The sequence below is a fragment of the Pteropus alecto genome, unplaced genomic scaffold (genome assembly GCF_000325575.1).
Source record: "Pteropus alecto unplaced genomic scaffold, ASM32557v1 scaffold3, whole genome shotgun sequence".
Lineage (NCBI taxonomy): Eukaryota > Metazoa > Chordata > Mammalia > Chiroptera > Pteropodidae > Pteropus > Pteropus alecto.
The window spans coordinates 61,403,894-61,422,419 of record NW_006442484.1 but is presented as its reverse complement, the minus strand read 5'-3'; the positions used below and the strand labels follow the sequence as shown (position 1 = coordinate 61,422,419).

Sequence of the window (18,526 nt, the reverse complement as noted above, 5' to 3'; positions counted from 1 at the left end):
AAGGAAGGAAGGAAGGAAGGAAGGAAGGAAGGAAGGAAGGAAGGAAGGAAAGAGGGAGGGAAGGAGGGAAGGAGGGAAGGAGGGAGGGAAGGAAGGAAGGTCAATGATCAGAGAAATCAGTCTGAAAGTTAGGAAGAAAATCAAAATAAAGTGTTGTATTAGAGCATTCAAGGAAAGAGAGAGTTTAAAGAAAGGAATAATTAACAATTCCAAATATTACAAAGCATTAAATAAGAGCAAAACCAAAGAATCCTTTAGACTTGGAAAAATGGTCATGGGAAATTTTTGCTGATACAATTTTATGAAACCAGTAGAAGCAAAGCATGATTTCAGTGGAGACTCTTGCTCAACACTCTATTCCTAGTGCTTAGAAAACACTACCTGAGTTGTCTACTAGACACTCAATAAATATCAAAGAATAAATAGAAATATGACAAAAAAGGAGATAGAAATATGCTGCGTTTTTTGGTCAAAGGGAGGATATGTTGGTGTGGAGATGACAGTAACACAACTAGTAATATTCTGAGTCCTTAAGAAATGCCAGGCACTTCTGAACACTTTGCAGTGTAGTATGCAATATGCACAACTTTATAAAGTAGGTACTATTACTATCCTTATGTTGGAACTGAGGAAACAGACTGAGAAAAGTGAACGTGACCAATTTGTAATTTCCAGAGTTCAGATTTGAACCCAGGATGTTTGAGTCAAAGAACAAGAAAACAAGGAAACACACACACACACACACACACACACACACACATCTCATTTTAATAAATTACGATATTATAGGAAATGTTCTATCAGGAACCTGGAACAGGAACAGAGCACAAAGTTAAGCATGAACAGGTACTTCTCAGATGGAAAAAGGGTAAAAACATGAGGGTTCTTGGAGTGATGCCAATATCAGCCTCTCTGTATATTTTATAAATGGACTAGAAGAGGCTGAGTAATCTGATGTTTCAAATTTTGCAAATGACACATTAAGCATCTCTGGAGTGTGAAATGCCAACCTGACAAAAATAAAACAAAGTACACTTAGTGATGAGCTATAAGTTCACAGAACCTAAGAATGGGATCTGACAACTCCAGAAGCAGGTAGGTATCTCTCCAATTTCCATTTCAATACTGCTCCTGTTTCAGTGTGTTCCTGTCCTCTTATCTGTCAACATCCTTGGGCCTGGTAACTTATCCCACGGCAAAGCCAAGGCTAAAGGCCCCAAGGACACCAGCCAACAATTGAAATTTAACCTAATTAAAGTCCTGGAGTTCGTGGTAGGATATCAAGCCCTGTGAACCAGAAAGAGCTTAGTCCCCAAGGAAGCAAATGCCAGAATACTGCTGCTAAGCTGTAGCCCCTCAAAGGGTACACAAGCCTTTTCAGCTTAAGTGCCTGGCTGCTTGACATATAGATAGTGAACCCATTGAACTAATTATCATGACACATGGCACAAACCCAAAATAGGAACATGTTTAAGAGCTTCTGAAATGAATCCCAAGGGGACTTAAGGTAAACGAGGGCCACTTCTGACAAAGAAAAAATATTTAGTAGCTACCAGAACTCAGCATAACAAATTTGCCTCTTAATACTTTTAAACTTTTAATGCACATTCGCCTGACATCCAGAAACCAACAATCCTTATGTTTTAGGTCATTAAACATGTACTTACAACATTTAACAAAATGTTTCATAATAAATATCTCTATTGCATCTAAGCCAAAATTAATGATAATTTTTGTTTTTATCTCGTTTAATTCATATCAAAAAATATATAGGAGGTAAATACTCTTATTATCCTGATATTACTGATAAGGAAACTAAGGTTTTGAAAAATTATGTGACTTGGCAAGACTACCTGGCTATTAATTGGCGGAGCAGGTACTCAAACCCTCGGCAGTTTGACCCCAGAAATCACATTTTGAACCATAAATACTCTATATTGCCTCTATTCTCTTTTTCAAAAAATAAAACTTCATTATAACATATCATTATACATTAACCTGCAAAGCCATGTCAAATCAAATCCTCTAATACAGAACAATTAGATACTACATATCACAAAATTAATTTTTTCTAAATGGGTCATAGTCCTGTCTCCAAAGCATCATTATGAAAATGTTCAACTGTACTCTATAGCTTAATCAGAAAATACTAAAAATAATATACAGTCTTCCAAATTAAAATGGCATGTCTGTCTTAAATCCCAAATCTTAAATTTAGGGGTTTTTATCTTCTTTCCATCCGCTCTCAAAGTGGGTGGTTTCAAGACAGAAGATCACTGTTGAAGAGTATCAGAGGCCGCATGGAACTGTTCTCAAAGATAATATTTCTATGTAAAACAAGATCAACTATTTATTCAGCAGAGATAAAAATTTCTACCTGAAAAAAAAAGTCACGTAAAAAGAAAACAAATGTAAAGCTGTTTTAACTAAATTATGTGTAAACAAAGACCATCAAACATTAAGCAGGAAAAGTGATGGTTTGCAGAAAATGAGCTTGAAAACAAAGAGGTGTGAAAAACATATGGATTTGCAATTTAATATGCCTAATATTGAGTGCCATTCTCATATTTTACACTTCTACCATATAAAAAAGCCATTTCAAACTGTTTAATATTAGGGATAGCTATCCTTTAGAGTCATATACTGAAATATTTATGGATGAAATGATAAGATATGCTTTGAAATAATCTATACCAGAGAAGAGGGAAGTAGAAGGAGAATACAAAACAAAGTAGGCCATGAGGGTTCACTGTATGATTCTTTTTACTTTTTATTTATATTAATTAGCCTACTTATTTATGCATATATCTGACATATCCCATAGTGAAAGTTTTTAAAATCTGTTTAAGAGTTTTAAAAGTATACATTACACTTGTATTAATTTTGGTGTATATTATTATACCAGATAAAAATAATCTCTGACAATTTAAAATCCAAAGTATGAGCAGAACACAAATGCCTCCACTAGTGTACAGTTTACAATCTGCCTCATTTGGTTCAGTGAAAGCCAGGAACAAACAAGGTCAAAGTCATAGATTCCACTTTTTATTTTTTTTGAGATCTAGTTTAATTTCTTCTGTTCCTCAGATATATAATTCTAATTTCAGCAAGCCATTTCAGAAAAGTATTTTGGCCATTAAAACAAAGAGTGATATATAATCTATGAATGAGGACAGCGATTACCAAAACAAAAAAAGAAATTCATTATATGTGACAGTATCCTGATCAGTTCAATAGGAATTGCTGGCTATGGTACCATTAAGCCTTAAAAACACTATGCTTTAGAGTTTCACCGATGTGTTTCATTCCCCTTCAAGCCTTCTCACTCGAGGCCCATATTTCACACACTAATTTTGGTTCTCATAATCATTCTGACACCAAACTGCAAAGTTCTAAACTTTGCTTCTACCAAATAAATATGAATGGCCTTTGTCTGACGGGATCTAACTTATTATTGATGTGCTTCTAGGTTGTTTACCAAACTTGTGCAAAATAATGTTCCCAAAGCATACTGCTTAAAGTAAATCTAATGAAATTTTCTAAAGTACTCATTGGAGCTAGCAAACCAAAGAGATGGTAGCATTTAATTATATTTTACAATCTGCTTTATAAATATCACAAAACCAAACTGTCTCAGAAAGCAGTCCTTATTGACTTCATTAAAAATTACATGAATTTCTATATAAGAAAATTTATTTACATATATATGAAAGATATACAACAAAAAGAAAAATTTTAATGATCTTTGATTTATCTATATTCTTCTTTTAGATTCGCATGGCCAAATTGGTGTTTCTCTTTTGAAATGATCTTAGAAAGGCACTTTTTATTTTCTCTGACTCAAGATGACTCAACAGAGCACTTTTATCCAAGGGGAGACTATCCTTTCAACAAATGTGATAAGTGAATGATTATTAAATTAGGTATTTGTCTTTTTTTCATTAGACAAAATTGCTGTGTATTTAATCAGAAGGGAAGTCTAGTGGGCCAAAATTTTTAAATTACTTCCCCTCTCTGTGAGAAATAAAAACTAAAGCTTTTTATCAAGGGAAATAGATAAACTGCTTCCAAGTTAAGGAAGCCAGGGTGTTGTAGGGGAGACAGGGGAACACAGCAAACACCTTCTCCAACTCCAGCTCTGCCATGCTGCCAATCATACGTGTCAGGTCACGAATGCTCACAGCCCTGAGGTGAACACCATTACTCTCCCTTGAAAAATGAGGAGACTGTGGCTCAGGAGGTAATCCAGAACTACAGCACAAGTCTGACTCCAAAATTTCTCTTCCTACTCCACTAACCTGGGAAAAGTAGTATGTGTCATTACTTTGCTACAACTTAAATAGGCCTGTGCTTCTTCATAAAAATGCTCAGCCCTATGCAAACACTTACACAATTCAAGGCCTGCCGACCCTACACAACCATTCTTAGAGACAGCAAACATATTAATTCCTATTATATACTAATGTACAAGCATGGAGAAAAATGGATGGTTATAAAGGATGATGAAGTATATAAATCATCACCTGTAACATATTTACATAATGTTGCATATATATCTCACAAATAATCTCATGAAATAGATATACTAACAAAAAAGTACATACTAAGCGAAAGACAAACAACCCAGCCTCTCACCCCACCCCCAAATGTAGTTTCACCAATCAAAATAGGAGTTGTAGAGGGATGTCCACTCAACGTTTATCCAATCCTGTTTTCTCCAAGTAGAATTACAGTAAGACTGTGACAGACACTCTAAGCTGGCTCACTCAACACTCATTGCCAACCATCTTTCTCCCTTGCCTACTTCTCCTTATAATATAAGGTTGACAAAGCTTACTTAAAAGGTTGACAAATATTGACTTTCCTTGCCTCTTTTGTAAGGTGTGGAGAGGGGAGAGGGGACTCAGAGACATGTGTCAATTCTCTGGCCAAGACGACTTAAATAGAAGTCAACTGCTAGAATTTCTAGGCAGCTTTTTGTTTTCCTGGTAAGAGGGACAGATAAAACTAGCATCCCCCCAATTATACATACATTTCATTCCCTTTCTGCCCAAATCTGGGGCAGCCATCTTGCAACAATGACGAGACAAACAAAAAGATGAATGGCAGAGTACTAGAAAGAGCTTAGGTCGCTGACAGCAGAACCAGTACCAATCGTCTACCTCCAGGTGTCTAGTTATATAAAAACTTGTATGTATTTAAGCCACTTTAAGTCAAGCTTTCTGCTGCTTGAATTTGAACATTTCCCTGATGAATACAATGTCAGTGGTCAAGTATCCACTTAAATCCTAGCTAACCTAGAACATTTAAGCACATAACTTACTTTGAGTTTTACGTGCTGAGATGAATAATACACTGGACTCTAAATCATACATTGACAATGACTTGCTGTTGACCTTAGACAAATCATTTTAGTTCAAATGTAAAAGCTATATGCTCAGTGTATATATTTAGTTGCCTCCTCTCCCGCCCACAAATCCTACAGTAAATATAATACGGCACTGAGTTTAATGAAGAACAATAAACAAGATACTATTTAATGAATGTTTTCATTGTTCTTCCCTATATGATATTTACGCTATCTCTGTAGCCAGTACAGAATCTGTACACCAGAAGGGGTTCAAATCCAGTGAGAGACAGAATAAGTGTAGTTAAGGCAAATAAAAGAGGTACTCTAAAGTTATAGATATTCTAAATCCTAATTTTCATTGGTTTTACTTGGTTAAGGAATAACTATACCAAGAAATAAGCAATGGTAGCTTTGTGACTCAACACAATTAACCAACTTCAAATCTCTTATTCTGTGAAAGTTCAATAGCATTTTCTAGTTCTTTGAAAAGGCTTACAATTTAAATCAAAAACTGGCTCTGCATTACATATATATATTGATTGGCTCTGCATTGAAGTTTTCACATAGTAAATCATGAGTAAACAGGATGTTACTTGCACAGAGAAAGGGGTCAACTGGAATATAACTTTGTTGGAGCTATTACTGTAACAAATTGCAAAAGGAACTTACTAAAGTCCTAAGATTACAGGGCACATTCACATGTAAGGAATAAAATGAAATCCTCACTTAATTGAAAACCCACTACTAACACATATTCTATGCTAGTGTAGTTCACAGAGCATGGCTGTCAACATCACCTGGGAACTTGTTAGAAAAGCAGAATGTCAGTGCCCATCTCCATCACCAAGGCCTACTGAATAGGAATCTACATGTTAACAAGATTTCAGGTGATTCATAGGCACAGTAAAGTTTGAGAAGCACTGATCCTTGCCTGGCCAGCATTTAATACTGATTTGCTATTGGTAAAAATAACCTCTACACAAGAAGCAAGCACAACACTTCCATAATACTCTGCCTGTCAGATTAGTGTAACTAAAACACAGTTCTAATAATGACACTCAAAACCTTCAATGACTTCCTGTCACCTATCAAATAAAATTTAAAGTCCTTAGTTTGATAGGCAAAGTCCATCATCTGGCAGCAATCCCCTTTCCAATTCAGTGTTCTACCCTAGCCTCTCCATGTGCTCTATGCCTGTTTCTCAAAGTGTAAAGAGCAGACCACCTGCAACAGAACAGAACCACCTGGGGCCCCACCTTTGCCCTTCTGAATCATGTTCTCTGAGGAATAAAACTGGGAAGGAGCAATCTTAACCAGCTCTCCCAGGTGATTATTGGAAAATAACTGTCCTTCCTTTTAGATTGTCTCTCATCTTTCGTCAATTTTCTCTAGATGCTCCCAAGCAGAGGGGAGTGCGAACACTAGCCCCATGTAAAGCTCTGTTGTTGCCCATATCACACAGTATTTCAATTACTAGATGTTTCCATGCCAATTTCTCCTTTGAGTCCCTGAATGCAGAAAGTGTGTACTATGTATCCTTGTATCCCCAACATCTAGCACCTTGTCTGGCAAAGAAAGTGTTCAACATTTGCTGATTTACTACAGCTTTGGTTATACCAAGAAAAAAGAAACTGAAACAACCTTAAACTCCATCATTTGAAAACTATCTAAATTAATTACAATACAACCATCCAGTAGAAGGCTATGCACTCATTAAAAATGATGACATTGCCTATTAATTGGAAGTGTACTCAGAATATATATAGCAAAAAAAAAAAAAAAAGCAAATTGCAAACATAAGAATAAAGTGATCTTGAAGAATATACACTAAAATTTTAACAGTGGTTATCTCTGAGTAGTGGTATTAGAAACGACATTATTCTCTTCTATTATTTGAATTTTTTACAATAGCATATAAAACTTTTTTTTTTAATTTTAAAGCTACTCCTATTTTAAATGCTTATGGAATGAATGTCGTTATAGTAAATAATGGCTTCACTTATTCAGCTTCCAAGGACAAGGATTACCAAAGGTTGGCAATGATCCAAAGGTTGGTGATGTTGTTGCTAAGAAGAAGGAGAAAGTAGGAAATAGGTCATCCTTAGCAACCAGCTCTTACCAACGTTCCTCCTATTGTCTGGGTTTTAGGAAAATATTTAAATGTCTTTTAATATCTTTTTACACAGCACTTTTCTAATAAAAACTGTGGATTCCAGTGGAAACAATTTTGAGAATATCAATTTGTCTCAGCATAAAGAAACTATCTGTTGTCAATTTTTTCAGTTACAAAAATCAGCTTCCAACTTCATCTCATTTCGCTGTCCAAGATGAATTTGTTAAATATTGTGTTTTACTCTATTTACCATGACACCAAAACTGGATGTGCTAGCTGATAACAATGACTTTCAGTTATATCACCAAATTAGGGCCTTGCTTCTTCTCTTACAAGGGTGGGTTGGAGAGATGCTCCAGCCTTTTTTCTTCTACAATAAGAAAACTCTACAAGCAAAATTCATTTTGATTAATATTTTACATGAAATCAAGATGATCTGAAGAAAAAAATAACTAAAATAAATTAAAATCACACCAACAACTGGAAGAACCTGTCAATCTGGAATTTTTTCACTAATATCAACATTCAACCTAAAACAAAACTCAGATTTGCAAGGAGAAAAAATAGAAATCATTTTATTAGTCACTGGTAGGATTTTATTACTGTTTGGATCCATTTTTAATGTTATAAATACATATTCCACTTGAATAATATCAACAGAAAAATATGTATTGTTATAGCTTAATAACTTGAGCACATTTCCTACTCAAATTCTAAAATGAATTATCCTTTATGAAAACATAAAGTAAATAGAGAAAAAAGAATTTTAAAAGGCTTGCTAGAATATTAAAATTCAGTATAAACTGAAATATAATAATTTTAAAGCCATTTTTTACCTAGCTCAAAATAATCTTTCCCCAAAAAAGCAAAATTTAACTATAATTTATTGACCCCTAAGTTCAAACAACATGGCTGCTTATTTGACAAGTTTAGAAGGATAGCTATTGCCATAAACCCCAAACATGCAGACATACAATCTATGCATCCAAAATGTCACAGGGTGGTGAAAGGGGCTCTAAGCCGGCAGAGAGGGGACAGAATGGGTTCTTCCCTTTTGTTCTGCAATGACCACATGACTCAAGTTATTTTGCTTCTTGGAATCTCTGGCTTCCTCATCTATGAAAAACGGGCATTGGGCCAGATGATGTCTGGGTTCTTTCCAAATCAAAAATTTTTAAAGCTCTAACTCTACACATTCTTTCCACACATTTACAACCTGAAATATTGTATTTTTATAATCTATGAAAGCTGTAAATAAAAGAACTGCATTTTAACAGATTTTTCCCACTAAAATTTTGAAAAAAAAAGATACAATTCTACCATTTTAATATAGTATTTCACTTTTCAGTATTAGTAGCACCCTTTATTTTCATTAGCATTATTAAACTGTACCTTTTCTTTTCTATTCCCATGACTAGAAAAAATTTGTTTCCTAACTACTGAATCAGCAGTAATCATGAGAAAAATACTTGAGATATAATTATAATTAATTTTGTTTTCCAAAAAATAACTGAAGGCAGAAATTCCAATTTCCCAACGTATTACATTCCAATGTACAAGACAGCTCAGTTATCAAATCAGTAATAAAAACTAATACTTACTTAATGCTATTTATAGAGTACTTTCACATGCATAATGTTACTAAATCTATGGGGAAGTATTATATCATTCTCACTCTATCATTGAAGAAACTGAGACTCCTTGACATTAAGTAATTGCCCAAAGTCATAAGGATAGAAAGCACCAGATCTGTGACTCAGCCTCCTGGCCTTTTCCTCTATGATATTACACTAGCTCATAAACCTTCAATATTTCAAATAAAGCACACTTTCACTAATTTAAATGAGATGGTTGCTTATAAACAATTACTTAGGAACAAATATTTAAAACATATATGGCAAAAAGGGTTAATTTGCTTTTTAATATATGATGTATCCTTAGTAATTTTTTAAAAAGACCAAAAGCTCAATAGACAATTAGAAAAGAAAGATAACCAGAAAGTTTACAAAAAATTCATCATAAGTACCTTTGAAATACTTGAACTAAAAACATTCAATTTCTGTCAACTGAATAACTGCAAGTAAAAAATAAACCTTTTTTTCTCACTATTTTATTAACAAAACTTAAAAAATTGGTCGTGCCGAATTGACCATCTTGTAGGAAAAAGTTACTTTCCTTAGAAAAGAAAGATAACCAGAAAGTTTACAAAAAATTCATCATAAGTACCTTTGAAATACTTGAACTAAAAACATTCAATTTCTGTCAACTGAATAACTGCAAGTAAAAAATAAACCTTTTTTTCTCACTATTTTATTAACAAAACTTAAAAAATTGGTCGTGCCGAATTGACCATCTTGTAGGAAAAAGTTACTTTCCTAAACCATCAGTGAACAAAGCAGTTAAAACCTCCTCGAAGGACAATTTTAAGATATTTAGAAAAACTAAACACACACAGCCTTTGACGGCAATTCCACTCCTAGGAATTTATTTATTATTTATTTTATTAATGTGAGCAAAGAAAAAAAATGCTTATCATGTAAAGGATGTTCCCAAGAGCATTTGCTATTACAGCAAAACACTAAAGACAACCCAAATGTCCATCCATTGGAAGTAATTAAGCAAATTTTGCATACTTCAAAAAAATAGAACACTATACTTCATTGCAAAACACTATACTTAAAAAAAAATGCATAGTAGTATTTTATACTCCTCATTTGTATTTGAAAACAAATATACAACAAGATCACACCCTAAGATGAGAGCTGATGCCTGTTTAAAATACTTCTCAAAAGATACCCAAGGAATTCCCCTATAGAAAAGGGAACTGAAGATTCAGGAGTCTCATTTGGGAACGGGGACTTACATTTCAATTATTTTAAAATTTAATACTGTTTGAAAGGTTTAATCCTTTGTATGCCTAGTGGTTACTTGTGGGCTCCAGGCAGCTTCCACACTTATACTAAAATTAGCTGATGTAAAAGTACAATTAGATAAGATAATGTATGTAAAAGAACTTTGCAAACTGAAGAGAATATACAAGTCTACAATTCAGGAAGACTTTTTATTGCCGCAGCACCTTCTCCCTGGAGCTAATAAGCAAAATTCCTCAACAGGTGCTTCACGATGAATTTAAGAATTCTCTATTAAAATGCAAATATCCACCCAGGAGCTAACACTTTTAAGCAGAGCCTCTCAGAACTGTCCACTAAATTGCCCTAACATCAAAGATACTGAGCTCTGTCCCCCAGGGACCTAGAAGGTATGTCAAAGGTCCTCAACTTTTAATATGTCTATACTTTTTTGATAGAAAAACTTTTTTCGCATAATTCTTCAAATAAAACTGATGTTCCAGGAAGATGTGCTCCATTAATCCTGAGGTATTTCCCCGGGAACTGATTTGCACCAGTTGGAGGAATTCAACTTTAAAAGATATGTGTTACTATCTTAGCAGAGGAGAACTTAAATATGGGATGAAGGGCATGAAGGAAAAAAAGGAGGAGGGAAAAACTGGGGTCAGACACTTTGTAATTCAATCCTCAGAATTACCATTCTTTCAAAAAAATTATTGAACTCCTACTGCAGCTACAGGCCCTTGTCCTCATGAAGCTATTGTTTTTAGTTCTAACGGATACTATAAAATTGCCCTTCAAAGAGGTTTTCACCATTGATGGTATAGGAGAGTGCTTCTTTCTCCCACACTACGGTCAATTCAACACATGGCCAAATTTTCTGCCTAGCTAGCAAGGATGGGTGGAAGTATATGTCAAGCACAGAATCAAATACAATTAGATAGTGAGACATAAGATGACTTTAGACATGAGGTTAGAAAGAAAAACTTGAACTGAGTGGTCAGTGAAGGCCTACCTGAGCTCTGAGGTTACAAATACATACTTGGTAGAATCAAGAGACAGAAAGGTGTTTGTTGTAATTGGAGCATGAGGACCTGGGGATGAGGGGTTGATGGTGAGTTTAGAGAGGCAGGAGCTAAGGCCTTATAGGACAAGGTAAGAAAGTGACATTTACATTCACTGCAATGGGAAGCTATTGGAGGTTTCGGCAGAAGAATAGTATGACCTCACTTACTTTTTTAGAAAGTCATTCTGTTTGCTATGCAGGCAATGATCTGTAAATAGACAAGACAAGAAGCAGAAGGCAACTGAAATAATCCAGATGAGAGATGATGGTGACTTGAACTGTGGATTTAATAGTGGAGATGGAGAAAAGGTTCAGATTTCAGGATATATTTAAGAGCTGTGAGACTTGGTGATAATTTGGATATGGGGTATAACGAAAAGATTGGTGAATGAACTCCCAGACTAAGCTAACTGGTGAGTGGTGGTACCATTTATAAGATAGGGAGAGGAGGGGAGGGGTATTCTGTGGTGAACACTGTGGCCAAGACTTCCAGTTGCCACCCAAAATGCACTTTTCACTTCATCCTAAGTAATCAAACTCCGTTTTTATTCCAGCTAAAAGACTGCACTTCTCAGCCTCTTTCTACTGCTAAGTGAGGTCATGTAGCTAAATTCTGGTCAATAAGTAAATGAAAGTACTTATAGGACTTCTAGGACAACTAGAAGAGAGAGTTACTCAGCTAGAAGTTGTACCTTTTTTCCCCTATGCTCCGTCTTCCTTCTTGCTGCCTGTAATGAGGAGACGGCCGGAGAGATCCAGCAACCGTGAGATAACCTTCAAATGAAACTCACACACTGAGTATAGCAGATGAAAGAAATTAAATAGAGCCTGAATTGCTGGTCATTTCAGGGAGCAGACACTTGAGTGCTGGGCTGCCTGTCTATGGGCTTCCTTAAGTGGAGTAAATTCTTGTGTGTTTACAATTATATTGAGTTTTCTAATGATATAGCCAAACAAAATCCTAACTGATACAACGATGTAAAGATAGATACAATATGCCTATTAAATATCCCAGTTAGCTAGAACATCTATTTTAAGGAACCAAATATCAGAGAAGTTATTTGCCCAAAGTCAGTCAGCTTGAGATAAAGGCAAGATTTAAACTAAAGGCAGTCTAAATTCAAAGTTCATGTTTTTGCACTATACCATCCTTTACTGAAAAAGAAAAAAAGAAGGAAGGAACCAAACACAAATGTTTCCAATAGCGCAATCATGTCCACGACCTGTTCTGGAATACCATGCACCAGTTCTGTGCATGGTACTCCAAATAGCCCTACTCAGTCTGATACAAGGAAGAATCATCTCCTATATAAAAGATTACTCTTTACATGTCTGCATTGTACATGCTTGCTTTATTCCTTTTTTTGTTTGTTTGTTTATTTGTTTGTTTTTTAGGTGAGGCAACCCTTGGTTGACCTCATAGATTGCAAGGACCTTGTCTGCTACAATCCCATTTTTTTTTTTTATTTTTTTCACCTACAGCACCTGGTCTTCCTAGGTGGTCTCCCATCCAAGTACTAACCAGGCCCTACCCTGCTTGGCTTCCGAGATCAGACAGGATCGAGCTTGTTCAGGGTAGCATGGCTGTAGACTATTCATTTTTTTAAAAGACAATATATTTTTAACTGTATTTACCTGATCCATTTGGCCCTAGATTTATTGCTATTGTATTAAAATGCTATTGTATTTATGCTATTGAAATGCTACTTATGCACTATCTTGCAATTAAATATACATAATGTCATTCTGAATTCCTCTTGCCACACTAATGTAATTCTGGATTCTAATACACACTCCAACACTGAGCCAGGACTTTCCTTTACATGACTTATTAATTTTGTCCCTTATAAGATAATAATGATAAGTTCTCAAAAGCTCCCAACACCAGCAGATATGGCTAGCAGTTCATCTTGACCAGTTTCACAGTTTATTCATGAAGAAGAAAAACAAAGCCTTTGTGCAATAAAAATATGAATCTATCACTCCTTCCTCAAGCTATCAGGTCTGTCCTATAAAAGAGAGAAAATCAGATCAGTGAGGCAAGTCTTGCTTCTCGTAAGGTCAGGTAGACAACTGGCTTAAACTTTAGGTATTACTAAGAAGTAAAAAATGAAGGTTTTTTCTTTTACTTTTTCATTGAAGTATAATATACCCTCCGTAATGTATACAGATCTAAAGTGGACAGCTTGATGAAATTTTCCAAAGTGAGGACCACCACCTAAATCATGTTACAGAACATTTCCAGCATCCAGAATCCTCCCTAACGCCCCTCCAGTCATCACCCATCCTCCCATAAAATTAACCACTATCCTGAACTCTGATTCCACAGATTCATTTTGCCTGGTTTTGAACCTAATATAAATGAAACAACCTAATATATAATCTTTCCCTTAACATGTCTGTAAAAATCATCCATATTGTTCCAGATAGCCATAGTTTATTCTTTTTCATTACTCTATAATATTCCATTTATCCATTCTATTAATGGACATTTGGATCATTTGCAGTTTTAAATATTATAAATAATGCTGCTATGAACATTTTTGCCCAAGTCTTTTTCACTTTGAGGTTCAAGGGCCATGAGTTGATAGATTAATAGTGAGAGTTGGATAATGACTCCTAGGGGCTCATTAAGTTGATCTATCTACTTTTGTATGTGTTCAAAATTCTCTATGATAAAGTTTTCTAAAACACACATGCAGAAAAAAATGTGTAAGACAGCCTCTGACCTCCAGGAGCATACAGACTAATAGAAACGCTAATATATGCACTCAAATTGCCAACTGGAATTTAAAGGGGCCACAGCAGTTATGAATCCGAACTCTGGCATTTTAAAACCAAGACAATACCCAGAAAGGAGTAACTCTGAGGCTGAGAAGTTAAATGAGTTGCCAAAGTCATATGGTTGGTGGCAGAGTTCATAGTGAAAACTAAGTCTCGAACACACACACACACACACACACACACAGCCATACTCCTTCTTCCAATCAGAGTGGTAAATGGCAAAAGCCATGAAGCTAATCTAAACTAGATGCAGAAGAATTCAGACAATAGAGACATCACCTAAGGTTGAAAACCATGGGCTTTTTTACGAACTGTGCTCTGCTCACAAAACTAATAGGGCTGTCCCCCTATAAAAGAGAGAAAATCTGATTAATGAGACAAGAATTTTACATTTATTTGTATGGTCGTTGAGTGAACCTCTGTCTCGCCTAAGGTCATAGGGTTTCTTCACAGGATGCTGAGACCTACATATCTGAGCAACAGAAACTTTAGTGGCTGATCACCCAATTACTTGTCATTCAGAGAAGATATAGTGAGCATTTACTATATCCCAAGAAATGTGTTAGGAGTCAGAGATACCACAGACATAAGCACAGTCCCTGCCCTCAGGGAGCTTATAAGCTAGAATAAAATTATTAAAGAAATAATTCTGAAGAAAAACCACAGGGGGCTCCAGCAATCTAAATTCCCTAGCCCTAACTCAGATTGGCAAACCTTCAAAAGATACGCTTCTGCAAATTTAGACATTTTCAGGTGTGCAAAATTTTAAAGAAATAAAGCCCTCATTGATAAATAAATCAGGTATGGTTCTTTTCTAAACAGTAAAGCATCAGGTACTAATAAGGGGAAAAAAACTGCCTATGAAAAGACCAAAACTGTCAGGTATTAGTAAATGTTTGCTTTTGACCATGACACCAATATTTTTTAATATTTTCTCAGGCAATGTTCCCATAAGGGGACTATATGAATGACTTTCAAGGAGATTTAAGCTCTTTGAGGACAAAGTCTATGTATTTTAGTCCTTCTAGGACAAACTCACACATAATATAAATGTACTTGACTAACATTTCACCAGTAAAAGAACAAAGCAAGATCATATTCCATATATTATAAATGTCCTACTTTTCTTCTGTACATAAACGGTTTTTATCTTAAACTCTAGATGTGCTAGATAAAATTTTTAATCAGACATAGTCTCCCCTCTAGTTCTTTTAGAGTAGATTGCCTTTCCCTAATAAACTAGGAAAGGAATTCAATTTTTTTGTTTTCCAACATATATTACAACATCTGAAGAGAAATAAAACAATAACTTTAAAAAGTGGAAAAGCAGTAAAAAATTCAATTCTCTTAAGGTATCTTTTTACTTTTCATATAAAAATAGATGTTTCCTCTTGTCAGCCTGAAAAATCATGGAAATAATATAATCTGAACTAAAATAATCCAATGTATTTTGAAAAATTTTACTGTTAGGGGAAACTTAACAGGTTAAAATGATTTACTCAAAGTCCCTTGGCTGCCTCTATACTAAAAGAAAGAAAGAAAAAGAAAAAAACAAGACATGTAATTTCATAATCATTACATCACTTCTCTGTTCATAAATAAGCATTGTCAAAAATTATTTATAGATATATAAAAATGATATTGATTTGGACATTCATAATTTTGTAGAGATTTTTCCTAAAGTTGGACAACAATTCTCTCATTGTGAAACATTTATTTACCCATTCCTACATTCAAATCCCCTGAGCTTTTATGTTATTATGCTTCTAGTGCATTGCCAGTCTAGCAGTATATGAAAATTAAAGTGTTTTGAAGGAAATATAATTGCTTCAAGTTACCACGCTTGGGAAGTTTTTATTTTTCTTTTGAAAGTTAAATACTAATTACATTCACATTTATGATATTACTAAACACCTCATGTTTCAGCCTCTCTACCTTACTTTTACTGGAATAAAAAATAATTTACATTGTCCTTAGATAACAAGATAAAGGCTCACTCTCCAACAAGTTAAATATGAGTTCGGGCAAGAGTTCTCTGCCTTCACTAGAAAGCATTACCTGGAAGAACTGGAAAGGAAGGCTTCTTGAATTTGCCTAGTCCTCCATTCTGATCAAAATAATTGAAAGTTTAGAAATTAGAAATCTGCAGCTTCATGAATTAAAGAGACAACCCAAAACCTGTTAAATTTTCCCCAGGATTTTGTACATTGTACTTCAAAGCATAAAGAAATTTTAATGCCCTAGGTATGTACATTTTAACATCTTTTAAATGAATCACTGTTTTTTTCCTTAATACAAAAAAACTTTTTTCATGATCAAATTCCAAAACCAGCAAGCACAATTTAGTTACAGCACCACTAAAACTACAGCTTCAGACCAGTTTTGATAGACAACAACAACAGAATTGGATGTTTGTTAGGGAGGATAACCATTTTAGGCACTCATGTTCTCTTTATCTTCATTCCTACCTATCCTGGATCTAAATTAGGAATACTAAATCCTTTGACCAGAAAATTATTATTAGATTTGATGGCTAGATGTCAATGTAACAATAAATAATAAGGCTTTCAAGATTTGTTATACAAATCTTGGTTATTATCAATCAGAAAACTAAAGTAGTCTCAAAGGCAGCCTTAAACTAGTCTCAAACTCAGATGCCTCCAGCAGTCCAGCAGGTAAAATAACTGCATAAATTCATTGTGAATGGGGGCACTTGAAGGAGGCTGCAGCCCACTGGGGAAGAGGACAGCTGCCCCTAGGCTCCAGTTGTTCCTCTATCTTTTGATTTCTCAAGACAAGCCATAAATGCAGATTAGCATGTGAAATCTTCCTATGAAAATGTTGGCACGAAATTTTTAAAAGCACTGCATGGGCCAAATAAAACATGGTTGTGGGCAGACTCAGTGAGCTGGCTGCCAGTTTGAGATCTCAGGGAAACTATGGAGAAAGAAAGAAGTAAAATATTTCCTTGACTCTCCCTCCGCCAGCTTGGTAATGCACAGTCTCAGAGATCACCATGGGAGTCTAGTCGAAGGAGGATTAAAGATGCCTTGGAGACTCCAATTTGATCCTAAGGGAGGTACTACTTTTCTCCCATATTTTTTCAAAGCATTTTACACATACACACACACACACACACACACACACACACACACACACACATCCACATACATGCGCGCACTCACACCACATACATTTTTTTTCCCACAGATCCAAGATCACCAATCATTTCTGAAGCAATTCCATCATTGAGTTAAGGGACATTCTTGTGTGTACTCAAGAAAATGAAAATCCTTAAAACACCTTTATATCCCAAAAGATAGGCTGACCTTAATTATAGTTGTCTTTGCTCTTATCAAAAAGCAAAATGAACATAACAGCTGAAAACTGTTCTCAGGGGTATGAAATAACCCATTCAAAATCTGTAAACTCATTCTCAGTGACAAGTTAAATGCTTGCTGCTACCAGGTTGCCCTGGCCTTTATTCATTATTCAGTCTGTGATGTGGTAAAGCAAAGTATGGTAACAAGAGAAGAATAAAGAGAAAAAAGTCCAAACTTTTGATTTACACACAGCTCTAACAATGGAGAATGTTATTTCTCACTGTTTATGGAGCAAGGCAACATGGCACAGAGGAAAATAAAGTTTTTGCATCTTAACCAAGAGAATAAAGTAAACTATGCAAACATTTTTATAACATGGGCATCATTTTACTGCCTTCCCAGAAATATAACTGCCTTTCATCTTTGTTACCATATACATGGATGTATTTAAAAGGCTCAATATATTTTCAACTATTTACCCACTATCTCTAATAAATACACACTGGTCACATGCATTTTAATAAATGGTTCTTAATTCTTTTAAGAACTTGATAAAAGTGGAGGACCTTGCTCCTAAAAAAAAAGGCACACAATTTTAAGAGGTTCAAGGACCTCTTGGATGGACCATGAAGAAGTCCACCCAAGGGCCTTTATTTAAGAGCTCCACTGCAAAACCACTATAATTTCGTTTATGCTAACCTTCCAAAAACACTGATTTTGGGGTATGCTCTAAGGCAGTATACTTGCATGCATTTCCTTTCTTGTTTACCAATATTTAAATAATCTTTCATGTTTGAGGATTACTATCATTTCTAAACCAGGCAGGCCTGAACTGATAAATTATACTACTATATTGGCTAAGAAAAGATTACCATTACCATTCATTTGCTAAACAATACGCCTTTTTTGTTTCTGAACCATAAGTGCTTTTCATTTCCATTATTTGGTTGTTACAAATATTTAGGCAACGTGTAAAGGGGGTAAAGTGTGACAGCACTACTTTCAAGGGATATTTCCTTCAGCTATCATGTAAAATGGGCC

The 18,526-nt window shown here is 35.0% G+C and overlaps 1 protein-coding gene and 1 pseudogene across 1 annotated transcript in view; both read right to left on the bottom strand.

Annotated features, from left to right (window-relative positions):
• PLCL1 (phospholipase C like 1 (inactive)) overlaps positions 1 to 18,526 on the bottom strand; it is a 298,458-nt gene that overhangs the window by 218,390 nt on the left and 61,542 nt on the right. The gene's annotated exons all lie outside the window — the stretch shown is intronic.
• LOC112470407 lies at positions 12,852 to 12,970 on the bottom strand (annotated as a pseudogene).